Here is a 12,305-nt window from a genome sequence, read left to right on the forward strand (position 1 = left end):
TATCTAGCAATGTAACTATGGGGTGGGGCTCAGGGCAGTAAGAAACACCTACAGAGAGCTGACTACTTCACTCAGAAACAAGAACATCCTTGGCAACACCTCCTGCAGAAGCCAGGTCTCCAACACTCCAGAGGGAAGCCAAGACTGTTCTGTATTGGACGAAAAGCCCATTTAACATGTCTTTGGGCCTTACACATAAACATGCAGCATCGAAGTGCATTGCCTCAGCAGCCAATGAAAACAACAGGGAGAGTGGAGTTGCCACCTAGAGGTGTTCATGGATGTAAAGATGACTCTGGCAACATCATCCATCAACCTATTCACACTGAGGTTAAGAAAAAGGTGTTCAGATTCTACTCCAAGGGGGACTCCAAAGCTCTCATGACAGACTTTCTCCCAGAGATGGACAAGAACTCTATTGTGTGCCCTCATGCCAGTAGCTCGATGCCTGGGAATATCCAACAGATCCAGGAGGAGGAGCCTGAAGTGATAGGTATTGTTTGTTGCTAGCCAGGGAGGAGGCCGTGGTTGTTGGATCTAGCCTATCAGGAAGTCAGTCTCCCATTTTCCTTCCCCTCAGGAGGGATCTCCTCCTGCAAGGTCTGATCTTGCAACAGGAGCCAGAAAAACAGAAGCTGTGACCTCTAAGAAAAGGTAACTGGAGAGTTACTCTGATGAGCTGATGAATACTTTATTAGCCAGCTGCAAAGCCTTAGCAAACAAGATGTGCAGCAAAAGAAAGACAAGATTCAGTTCCCGAGGCAGGGACATCAATACTGTAATTCCTGAAAAGATTTTCCACTCAAAGAAAGGAAAATCCCAGGTAAGCACAGGACAATTTGTACTGTGGGATATATGGAGATAGTCATATCTTTCCAGCCATAGAAACCAAATGCTCTCTGATAATGAAGTTGTTTGATGAAACTCTTCCTCCACGTGCATCAGTTTTCCCATATGTAAAATGGGGATAATGATACTGACATCTGTCATAAAGCATTTGGAGATGTAAGGATGGAAAGTGCTATAGAAGAGCTAAGTAATATTCTCATCATGGTCAATTAAAGATGACCATTATTCTGCATAATATTAGTGGGAATCACTCAAACTGGCTTGGGATTGCCATAGTGTTTAATGTTTTGGCCTTTTAAAGGTATATTAACTGTATATCTTTCTCTTGAACTGCACTTACCAACTTGGACTTTAGGCCAAGATTTTCAAAAGCTGATTTCAACTCCTGAGTAAGTGAGCTTATTTTCAAAAGAGCCAAGCACTTAGCAGCTCCCATTAAAGGCAGTTGCTGCTGCTGGGTGCACAGCATTTTTGAAAAACCAGCTGACATATTTAGGACCCTAAGGGCTTGTCTACACTAGAAAGATCCACCAGTGTAACATACGCGGATGTATCTTACGCACTGATTACGTGTGTTTACTCTGTTTTGGTTGCATTGGTACAAGCTACCTTTTATTTGAGCCATAACTTTAGGCTCCTACTTCTGAGAATCCTGGCCTACAGCTTTGTTTGTTTGTTTGTTTGAGGGCAGGGGAGGAGAGGACAGGAGAGAGGGAGGGGTTTGTTCATTCATTTTGCGGTTTTATTGCTATTTCCTGAGCCTTATGGTGGACCATTGGCTACAACCTTAATAATGGACACTGGTGCCTCTAAAACAATAATCATTGATAACTTTGCTTAATTAAAGCTCTTTTCAAAAGTAGCCCATGCATGAATTTCCAACAGGACCTAATGAGATGGAAAGTTTGGAGGGTCAGTAACAAGGTGCTTTTGGCTGGAGTGACAGGTCCCAGACTGAGGTCAATGGAGTATGTGGGGAGCTGTCCGATTGCATGGCACTTGATCTTCCTCCTTGTTTCCAGCTCAGAGAAACAGAACAGATGGGAGGGAGCTGGCTGCAGGCTGCCCACTCAGCCATTCCATGAAGAGCAGGCACTCAGGGGGAAGCTGACTAAAGCCCTGCTCTCCTACTTGCATTCTGGGGATGCTAGGATCATGCGGTTATGGTTGCTGCTACTTCCCTGCCGCAGCTCAATTCTGGATTTTATGGTTTGTTGGTTTTTGTTAGAGGCTCTTTTAGCAGCGTTTACTTTCCATTTCCTAATGTGGAGACAAATGCCCCCCAAATGATCCTGCTGCGTGCTTTTCACGATGCCCATATGTGCCATAGCTCTGGCTGCTGGGAAAACTCTCCCCTTTTTCATTTTAAACGCTGCTGCTGTGTTTACAGTTTCTTTCTTTTTGTTTTCAAATCCTTCTTCAAGGACAGAATTTGGTTGGATAGTGATCAGTGTCAGTGTCACTGTACATCCCTAAAGGAAAACGAAATCAACTGTAGGCCCCAGACAGAACAGCAAGAGACATTAGCCAATCTGCCAGCTACTTTACCGCAGGTACATATCGAGAAAACTAGCCATCAGGCTTCTACGATGTCTGTACTGGGAATTAAAGCAGGAATGAGTTAACATTGACACAAGTTTTTCCAGATAAAAAGCAAGGGGTCTGCTTCAGATGATTTACATAGGTATTTATACCATGCTGTACACCACAGTATCTGAGCACCTAGGTGGTCTCTTCTAAAGCTAACCACCTAGGAATCTAGAGGTGATTAAACTCTCTCGTTTGCTCAAGAGTTAGAGGGAGTTAGACAGCCTGTCACAGGGTGAGCTGGCCCTTTGTGGGCAGTTGGGCTCAGCCTGGATTAGCCCGCTTCTCAGGTGATGGGACTGAAAGGCTGGGGCATGTTACGGTCACATGACCTGTGGGGCTCCCTATATAAGAGAAACCTGTGGATGAGCCAGACAGAGCTAGGGTGGGCTGTAAAGGACTGTGACTCACTGTGGGGAGGCCTGTATGGAGGGTAAAGCCCTGGAAGATTGGCTTTTGCTCCAGCAGAGGAGAGTTAATACAATAGTATCTGGGGGAGGGGAGGGGTAGAATTGGCTGGGAAGAATGTAGGCTGAGGCAATGGATGTGCCCAATGCTGCACCTGGTAAGCTGCTGCTACAGGCCCCAATGAACCCAATGCCTCCTCGCCCATGAGATCTAGTCTGCAGAGGAAACTTAATCCTAGCTTCTGACCTTCCTGCCTCAGCCAGCTGTAGAGTTATAGTAATTATCTGGAGATGTGTGCATGTCCTCTAAAGGGACATGCTAAAGCTCACTGAATGCATCTTAAAGCACAAAGAAAGGAGCAGCCTGAGTAACACCCAGGGGACAGGAGCAAGGAAAAGAGACAGTACTGGGATGGAACAGAATCCTTTGGGTGAAACTGAAAGGATGAAGATCCTACTGTGGATAAGGAACACAGGCCTACGTTGGTGTTGGGTGGTACCCAGCTTGAGTCACCTTCATTTTCAAGAGGACAGGGCAGGGTGCTCAGCGCTTTCTGAAATTCAAGCACCCTCAAGATGTCAACTGGGCACCCAAAATAGCAAATCACTTCCTAAAACATAGACACCTCTGTGAATTCGCTCTCATTTTCTGTGATGGTGAAAAGTGCTGGAGAAAAAACCTTGAAAACCAACGGTTTCTATCTATCCAAAGGCAAGGGATAGCACTGTCAGTATCAGTGCAAGCAAAGGACTGTGGACACTTTTTACAGAGTTATGGATGGGATAACATGCTCTTGCTCGAGATTACTGAGGTGGCCACAAGTGGGTTCCTGATACTATCCAAACTCAGAAGGTACACCTGATGTGATTTGGCATCGTAACATCGAGCAGATTCAAGATTTACCCCCAAAACAAAGACACCGTCTGTACCTGCTCTGGTCTGAAGTTCAGGACACTGCAGGTCCATTGATTACTAGCATGAAGGAACCAGAACATGAATTGTCATCTGAAGCATCTGTTCAAGGGTCTACTCCAGAACCTGAGAGGTGTTACCCTGTGCACCAAAGAAAACCACCTAAGCAACTCAGTCTGGAGTTGAAATAGTTGATAGTTAAGGCTGAGAGGCAGAATAATCCTCTCACTCTGTCTGGAGTGCTCAGACGCTCTATTCTGACCTCCTTAGTTACACTGGCAATTTATAATGTTAGGTTAGACATGTTGGGGGCTGGGGTAGCAACTCAATAAGGAGGGAGGACTGTAATTGTGCGTGTTCTATGCCTGATCACTAGAGGGCACCTGTAGATATCAAGAGCCCTAGTAGTGGAGCAATAGAGAGAGTGTCAGAGCAAGAAGCAATGCAGTAGCTGAATAAAACAAGCAAGCTACTTAGCTCTCTGTCCATGTATTAGCTACTAGTCAAGATGGTCAGTGACGCAACCCCATGCTCTGGGTGTCCCAAAGCTCTGACTGCTAGAAGCTGGGACTGCATGACAGGGGATGGATCTCTTGATAGTTGTACTGTTCTGTTCTTCACTATGAAGCATCTGGTACTGGCTACTGTCGGAAGACAGGATACTGGGCTAGTTGGACCATTGGTCTGACTCAGTACAGCGAGTCTTCATTGGCAGGTTCCTGGTTCCAGAGGTAACAAATCTAACAACCGGGGGTGGGAGGGGCAGGCACACCACTGCTATCCCTGCACCCAAAGGCCCTTTGCTCCTAGAGCACTGCCCATCTGAGGATCTCAAGTGCTGCACAGGCCTGAGGAAATCCACCCGCCCCCTGGGCCTACAGGGCATACAGGAAAAACAAAATTTATTCATGTCAGCTCCTGATTCCTTGATCCTCTCCTGATCCCCACCATCACCCAACTTGCAACTCCTGTATTGCCAGTTACTCCCTCATTCCGCCTGTGATACCTTCATGGATCTCAAACAGGCTCATACTAATAATGTTCAGGAGAGAGAATTGCTTATGCCAAAGAAATATCTTGAACATGGCGCCATCTACCATCTTCACAGCTGTTACATGTTTGGGTCACAATGCTGGCAATAAGGTGTGGGTGTTTCTGTTGCTGCACTGGGTGTGGCCATCAGCAAAAACTGATGAGCAATCAAGACCTCTGAATCCATGGGGACAGAAACAAGGGCTGTACAAACCCCATTGAACTCTGGTTTGTTCACCAGAAATAAGAAGGAACAGAGTTTGCACGAGAAAGTTTGTTCTCATGAGATTTTCTGCTAGGCTTTGCAGGTCCAAACAGGGTGACCAGATAGCAAGTGTGAAAAATCAGGACAGGAGGATGGAGGGAGGGGAATAGGTGCTTATATAAGGCAAAGCCCAGAATATGGGACTGTCCCTATAAAATTGGGACATCTGGTCACCCTAGGTCCAAATGACACAGACACGGTTCTACAAACCTAAATGCTCCACTATTAGCACCCAGGGTCTGTCTACTTGAGAGATTTTTGCACTGATGTAACTTGACTGGCAGATATAACTACACCATTGCAACTAGACTGGTGCAGCTCCATGTAAATGCCCTGCATTGGTGTCAAACGTACATCACTGCAATAGTACAGGGGGCCTGTATCTTCACAGGAACTTTGCATCAGTGTCGCTACATTGGTGCAGGGGTCCCTAGTGCAGACAGGCCCTTAACAATCTACCAGTTTCGCAGCAGCCACAGGTTGGCCATGTTAAAAGCACAGCTCAGATCCTGGGGGGGCCAACAAGGGTTCCAAGATTGTCTGTCATTGCAAGGAAGGCAGGTTCTCTTTTTACCAACCCTATTAGCCTAACCTCCCAGACCTTCCCCTGTAATGTAGGACTCTCCCACTTTCAAAGCTCTTATCTCCATTAGCCCCCACTTATTTTTTTCCCCAGACTCATTTAGCGTCAGACACCTGGTGCTTTAAAAGCAAAAACAGAGCTTACGAACTGGGCTTGAGTTCAGCATGATATAGAGCCTGCCTGGTACTAGGTGCGGGTGCAGTTATCAACATCTTAAGTGGATTGCAATTAGATCAGCTCTGGTTTATGGATGTCAAGCACACTATAATCCTACATTTACAAAGCAATCTGTCTACGCTGGCTGGGATTCAAGTCAGTCGTTGAAAGAATGTGCATGCCGGGAGGAGGTGGGGGTCGGAGGGTTCTGCACCTGCCAAGAAAATGGGGATGGAGGAAGGATGCTTTGGGGAAAGTAAATGTTTAGAGCTGGTTAAAAATACAAGTTACAATTAGCATGACCTGAACTCTAGTTTCTTTACGGAAAAAGCTATGTTCCTATCACCCCTAAAGGGTCTCGAAGGAAATAAGGAAAGCTGCACTTCTTACAAACATGCTACAGTAACAGGGCTTGAGTCTGATCAGTTATTTTATCACTGTTTATTTGTATTACAATAGCACACTGAGCGATCTCGACCAGGTTGGGGTCCTGTTGTGCTCAATGCTGTACAGACCAACTGTAACCCATAACCCCTTCCGCCAAAAGCTTACATCAGCAAATCTTGTGCAACTCCACTGAAGTTTACACCAGTCATTCTCCACAGAAGCTGCTGCATGCTGAGCTCTTTTGAAATACTGCAGGTAAACACACAGGCACGAAATGAATGTATGTGCTTAACTTTATTCATAGATTTTTAAGCCCAGAAGGGACCACTCTGATCATCCGCTGTGGAGCACAGGCCAGAGAATATCACCCAGTGATTCCTGCCTCAAGCCAAGATTTTGTGGCTGAGCTAGTGCATACGTTACTTCAACACTTAAGTTAACAGGTTGTAAAATATGAATTACACTTACATCACCAGGACCACGCAGGAGGATAAAGTTAAGCACATCTGCTGGATGAGACCCTTAAACACCACTAAAATGAATGGAAATTGAGCAGCCAAGACCCATCAGCACTTTTGAAAACATCAGCTTTAGCTAACAGGCACTTTAGAAACACATAGCAAAAGTTAATGAAAGCTTTTAAAATTCTGTTTCCAAAACAACAGTTCTGTTGCATGACGTAAACACTTAAAAGAAAAACACAAATCCGAAATGTTCTGCCCAAGGCTGCATGCCACATCCTTGTCAATCTCTCCCCTGTCTTGTTTAGAAAGCCTGGTGCAAGCTGGTGCCCACTGATAGCACAGTAGCATTTCTGGAGAATTTCAGATGCAAACACAAGGAGGGCTTTGCGTGGGAGATCCCTGCAGCTGTTTGACAGTGGGCCAGCTGCCACTTCAAACTGGCTTTAGTAGATCGTTCAGAAAGAAACAGGTTCATAAACACACCGGATAGTAGTTTACCAATTAGAATTCCTTCTAGATGTCAGAGTGGCACATTATCAGCTCTGCCTGCCCCCCTCCCTCCCACACACCTTTGGTGCTTTCTTTCTCCTACCTTCATGCCAAAGAATGACTCCCAGCTGATATTTTCAAGTCAGTATATTTTACTGAGCAGTTAAGCTGCCAGCACTAACAGGCACTCCAACTGCACCAGAAACATCACTGTAGCTTTCTGGATTTTTTCCTCCCTTAAATAAGTACCTTGAAACTTTTAACTTGTTGGAGCAGAGTTTCCTTCACTAGCGTTATGAGGAGCAAAATGCCTGGTCTATGTTTGATCTGCATGCCGTGGGGAAGGGCTCCAGCAGCAAGGAGTCAGTGTAAATAGCCATGTAGTCATGGGAGACACTGCGTGGGCATGTGGCGAGCCATACAAGGTATATATCCTAAGGCTCTGGCGTGTCTTTACTAGCCTAAGCAGTGCCTCACCATGCACACTGCTATTTATATGGGTGCTAAAGGGTGTGCAGTCTATGTACTCTACATGCTGCTGTATGTGTAGACTGTGACAGTTTGGGTCACAGAAACACCCTTGGGACTGCCACCTGATGTGCTGGGACTACCTCTGAGCCCGTTTTCCCTGGCAGCTTGGGACTTCAGTACCTTGCCTTGTTGAGCCAGACACACTAGCATGCTACAAACACAGGCCCAGGTCCAAACCACGTCCCCCAAAAGCTGCAGACTAACTGAAAACAGCTTAAGAAGTGCTCCTGTCTCCAACACCCAGGTACCAAATTCCCAATGGGATCCAAACCCCAAATAAATCCATTTTACTCTGTATAAAGCTTATACAGGGTAAACTCATAAATTGTTCACCCTCTATAACACTGATAGAGAGATATGCACAGCTGTTTGCTCCCCCAGGAATTAATTACTTGCTCTGGGTTAATTAATAAGTAAAACGTGATTTTATTAAATAGAAAAAGTAGGATTTAAGTGGTTCCAAGTAATAACAGACAGAACAAAGTAAGTTACCAAGCAAAATAAAACAAAACACGCAAGTCTAAGCCTAATACAGTAGGAAACTAAATGCAGGTAAATCTTACCCTCAGAGATGTTCCAATAAGCTTCTTTTACAGACTAGGCTTCCTCCTAGTCTGGGTCCACCAAGCACTCACACACCCATAGTTACTGTCCTTTGTTTCAGTTTCTTTCGGGCATCTCTTTAGGGTGGAGAGGTTATCTTTTGAGCCAGCTGAAGACAAAATGGAGGGGCTTCCATGGCCTTATATAGTCTTTCTCTTGTGCAACATCACAGCCACAGGATAGGGTCTCTAGCCACCTGGGCATGTTATATGTCTATGAATGATTCAGCTTTTTGCAGGCCGATGCCATTGTTTACATGTTAGTTTGAACGTTCCCAGGAAAGCTCAGATGTGGATTGGCGTTTCTCAAAGTCCATTGTTAGTTAAGTACTCCCAATTACGTAAATAACCCCGTCACGCTATGTTGACCAAATCTGTCTTATGTGCTTCCTACAGCAAACACTTTAAATACAAGCATAGAGCCAATGCTCATAACTTCAGATATAAAAATGATACATGCGTACAAATAGGATGAACACATTCAGTAGATTATAACCTTTGCAAAGATATGTTACATGGCATATCTAGCATAAAACATATTCCAGTTATGTCATATTTACACTCATAAGCACATTTCTGTAAAGCATTATGGGGTGCAACGTTACATAGATGTAGCCATTCACAGAACCTGCAGCTACATAGGGTTGCCACCTGTCCAGGTTTTACCCAAATAGTCTGGTTTGGCTTCTGTGTCCAGGTGCCATTTAAGGTTGCCAGGTGACCGGTTTTCGACTGGAAAGTCCTGTCGGAAAGGGGACTTGGCAGTGTCCAGTCAGTACAAAGTCCAGTTAGCACTGGGTGGGGAGAGGTGCCAGGTAATTAACCCGCACCAGCCTCTGCTCAGCCAGGGCCACCTCCTACCTGCAGGCAGGCTGCTTGTCAGGCTGCAGTAGCTCCTGTTCCAGGCCTAGAGTAGAGGGAGGTGGAGGCAATCCAGTAAGCAAGGGGTCTGGAGGTGGAGAGGATCCAGTGAGCGAGGGAGCTGGGACTGGAGAGGAGCGAGCAATGGGCGGGGCCTTGTAGGGAAAGAGGCAGAGCAGGGGTGGGGCCTCGGGGATCCGGTTACCAGCAATTAGAAAGGTGGCAATCCTACATCTGCTGCATGTCAGATCTATGAGACCCACTCTGCCCCAATGCACAAGGCTCTGTGAATTTGTGGCTCAGTAGATCCACCAGCCATTGCCCCCTGTGCAAGTGAACACAAGTGTTACAGCAGCTCTGTGAATGCAGAACGGGGTGGCGGTGGACACCAGCCATCTAAGATACCTTCTGCATTTATCCCCTCCCCTGAAGATCTTGTGCTGTAAGGCATGAAGAGGTATAACAAAGGGGCAAGGGGAGGGCTGCAGAGCAGGCCAAGGGACAGAAGATATTTGAAGGAGGAGAGGGAGGCTGTTCCAAGGACATGGGGTCAGACATAAAAGCAGGCCTCAGATGAGGAGTGGAAGGAGACAATACACAGGAGAATAAAGCAAAAAGCTTGAGTGGACTGTCATGAGCAGCCGGGGGAGGCAGGATTAAACCAGGTCCGAGATTCAGGAAAACGTCTGTGCGGTCTCTGATCTGGGATCAATGAGTACTCACAACCCTGAGGGCCTACTCCCACTCCCACTGGAGTCAATGGCACTGGTGGGGGCAGGGGCAGCCCTGAGTTGCCTTGGTACAGAACAGCTTCTTGCTTGGCTCTTGGTTTTCCCCCATATGCTATGGGTCTCTTGTTGGGCTCTGCTGTTTGTTGGCCAAGATGTCCTTTGACTGCCCTCCACATGGCTCATTACAAATGCTTTAAAAGTCCTACACCAAACAGGCTGTTGCACCAGCGAGCTAGCCTGCATGGACCACCATCGTACTAATACATGCGCCGAAAGCAGCACATCAGCAGGGTTTCTAAGACCGCCAGAGAGGCGGGGCAAACCGGAACAAAACAGGTGGTGGGAGGAGAGAGGAACAACCCTGGTCGCAGTTGGAGCGGATACCAGAAGGGACAACCTCAGACCACACCCTACTACCGGGGGCAGCCCAAGGCCCCAACTACACCCCAAGGAACACTCCAGACACCTTATCGTCCCGCCACACCGTTCTCCAGCAACTCACCTCGCTCCAGTGACCTGTCAGCTGGACAATGTTTTAAATGTAACGAGCCGGGGCATGTAAAGCCAACTGCCCCAAGAACCCCAACAGATTACAGTTCATTGCACCGGAATCACACCAGAGGTCCTCAGGCCCAGATACCTCCCAGATACCCTCAGAGCGGAGGGAAACTGTGAGTGTGGGCGGGAAGGTCACAGCATGAGGGACACCGGAGCGCAAGTGTCGGCTATCCATGCTTCCTTAGTGGACCCCAATTTAATCGACCCAGAGGTCCAAGTGACAATTCAACCCTTCAAGTCAAACTCTTTTGACTTGCCTACAGCCAAGTTGCTGGTCCAGTACAAGGACTGGTCAGGAACGTGGACTTTTGCAGTCTATGATGATTATCCCATCCCCATGCTGTTGGGGGAAGAATTGGCCAATCATGTGAAGCTAGCCAAGAGGGTGGGAATGGTCACCCACAGCCAGGCTAAGCAAGCTGTCACACCTAGCTCTGTTCCAGAAACTTCTACCAGGACCCAGTCAGAGGTGATGGAACTGGACCCCATACCAACATCTGCAACAGCAGCAGTGGATCCAGTCACAGAGAGCCAGACAGAGCCAGTCTCAGAACCGGAACTGGCGGAACAACCAGCACCAGAACTATTGCCAGCACTGAATCCAGTACTTGCAACCCCAACACCAGAGGGCCCCACCGAACCTGCACCAGCAGCAGCAGATAACCCTACACAAAAGGCTCAGCCAGAGCCTGAACCCCAACATAGTGCACCAGCGGAGAGCAGTTCACAGTCAACGGAAACAGCCCCATCACCTGCATCGTTTCCAGAGGGACCAGGCCTAGGTCCACAATCCAATGAGGAACTGATGTCTCCAGCATCAAGGGAACAGTTCCAGACCTAACAGGAAGCAGATGAAAGCCTCCAGAGAGCTTGGACGGCGGCACGGAGCCACCCACCACCTCTCAGCTCTTCTAATTGATCCAGGTTTGTTGTAGAAAGAGGACTTTTATACAAGGAAACTCTTTCTGGTGGACACCAGGAAGACTGGCATCCTCAGAGACAGTTGGTAGTTCCAACTAGGTACCGGGTAAAGCTATTAAGCTTAGCCCACGATCATCCTAGTGGCCATGCTGGGGTGAACAGAACCAAAGACCTTTTGGGAAAGTCATCCCACTGGGAGGGAATGGGCAAGGATGTTTCTACCTATGTCAGGTCTTGTGAGGTGTGCCAAAGAGTGGGAAAACCCCAGACCAGGTCAAAGCCCCTCTACAGCCACTCGCCATCATTGAGGATCCATTTCAGTGAGTAGCTGTGGATATTCTGGGTCCTTTTCTGAAAAAGACACCCAGAGGAAAGCAGTACATTCTAACTTTCATGGATTTTGCCACCCGATGGCCGGAAGCAGTAGCTCTAAGCAAAGTTTGTACCTTGGGGAAGTTTTTAACCTAAGCTGGTAAGAATAAGCTTAGGGGGTCTTTCACCCTAGAGTTCAGAGTGGGGAAGGAACCTTGACAAGCTCCATCTGACTAATCAGCAGCCTACCAGCTGTGGTGGTGAGGCCAAGGATCAGGTGACAGCTTGAAGATTACCAGGTCCTCATAAAAGCCAGTAAGTAGCTCAGTGGGGTATAAGAGCTGTAGGTAGTAGAAGGCTCCTGCGGGAATCCCTGGGTCAGGGGAAAAGAAACTCGGTCCACATCCACAAAGGTGCCCATTGAAATCTGGGCTCTATTTCCTATGCTGTTCTCAGCAGACAGCCTGTAGGGGGCAGAATAGAGCTGGATTTTCATGGTAAATAGTAAATTTGCACCCCACCCCCCAAAACCATCTGGGGGGGATATGTCATTGAAAGTAGTGAATTCAGCCCAAATGCAGCCAATAATTTTAAAGCTGAAAAAAAGGGAAAACAAATTAGAAAAGTTGAAATGCTTCAGTTTGGCCATTTCAAAAG

The 12,305-nt window shown here is 47.1% G+C and overlaps 1 protein-coding gene and 1 long non-coding RNA gene across 4 annotated transcripts in view; one reads left to right on the forward strand and one right to left on the reverse strand.

Annotated features, from left to right (window-relative positions):
* Positions 1-12,305, reverse strand: part of ARHGAP22 (Rho GTPase activating protein 22) — a 234,616-nt gene that overhangs the window by 147,874 nt on the left and 74,437 nt on the right. The gene's annotated exons all lie outside the window — the stretch shown is intronic.
* Positions 656-12,305, forward strand: part of LOC141990849 (uncharacterized) — a 31,191-nt gene continuing 19,541 nt past the window's right edge. Inside the window, exon 1 of the long non-coding RNA XR_012640275.1 lies at positions 656-823. This is a non-coding gene — a long non-coding RNA (uncharacterized LOC141990849). The remainder of the gene's footprint in view (positions 824-12,305) is intronic.

Source organism: Natator depressus, chromosome 7 (assembly GCF_965152275.1).
Source record: "Natator depressus isolate rNatDep1 chromosome 7, rNatDep2.hap1, whole genome shotgun sequence".
Taxonomy (NCBI): domain Eukaryota; kingdom Metazoa; phylum Chordata; order Testudines; family Cheloniidae; genus Natator; species Natator depressus.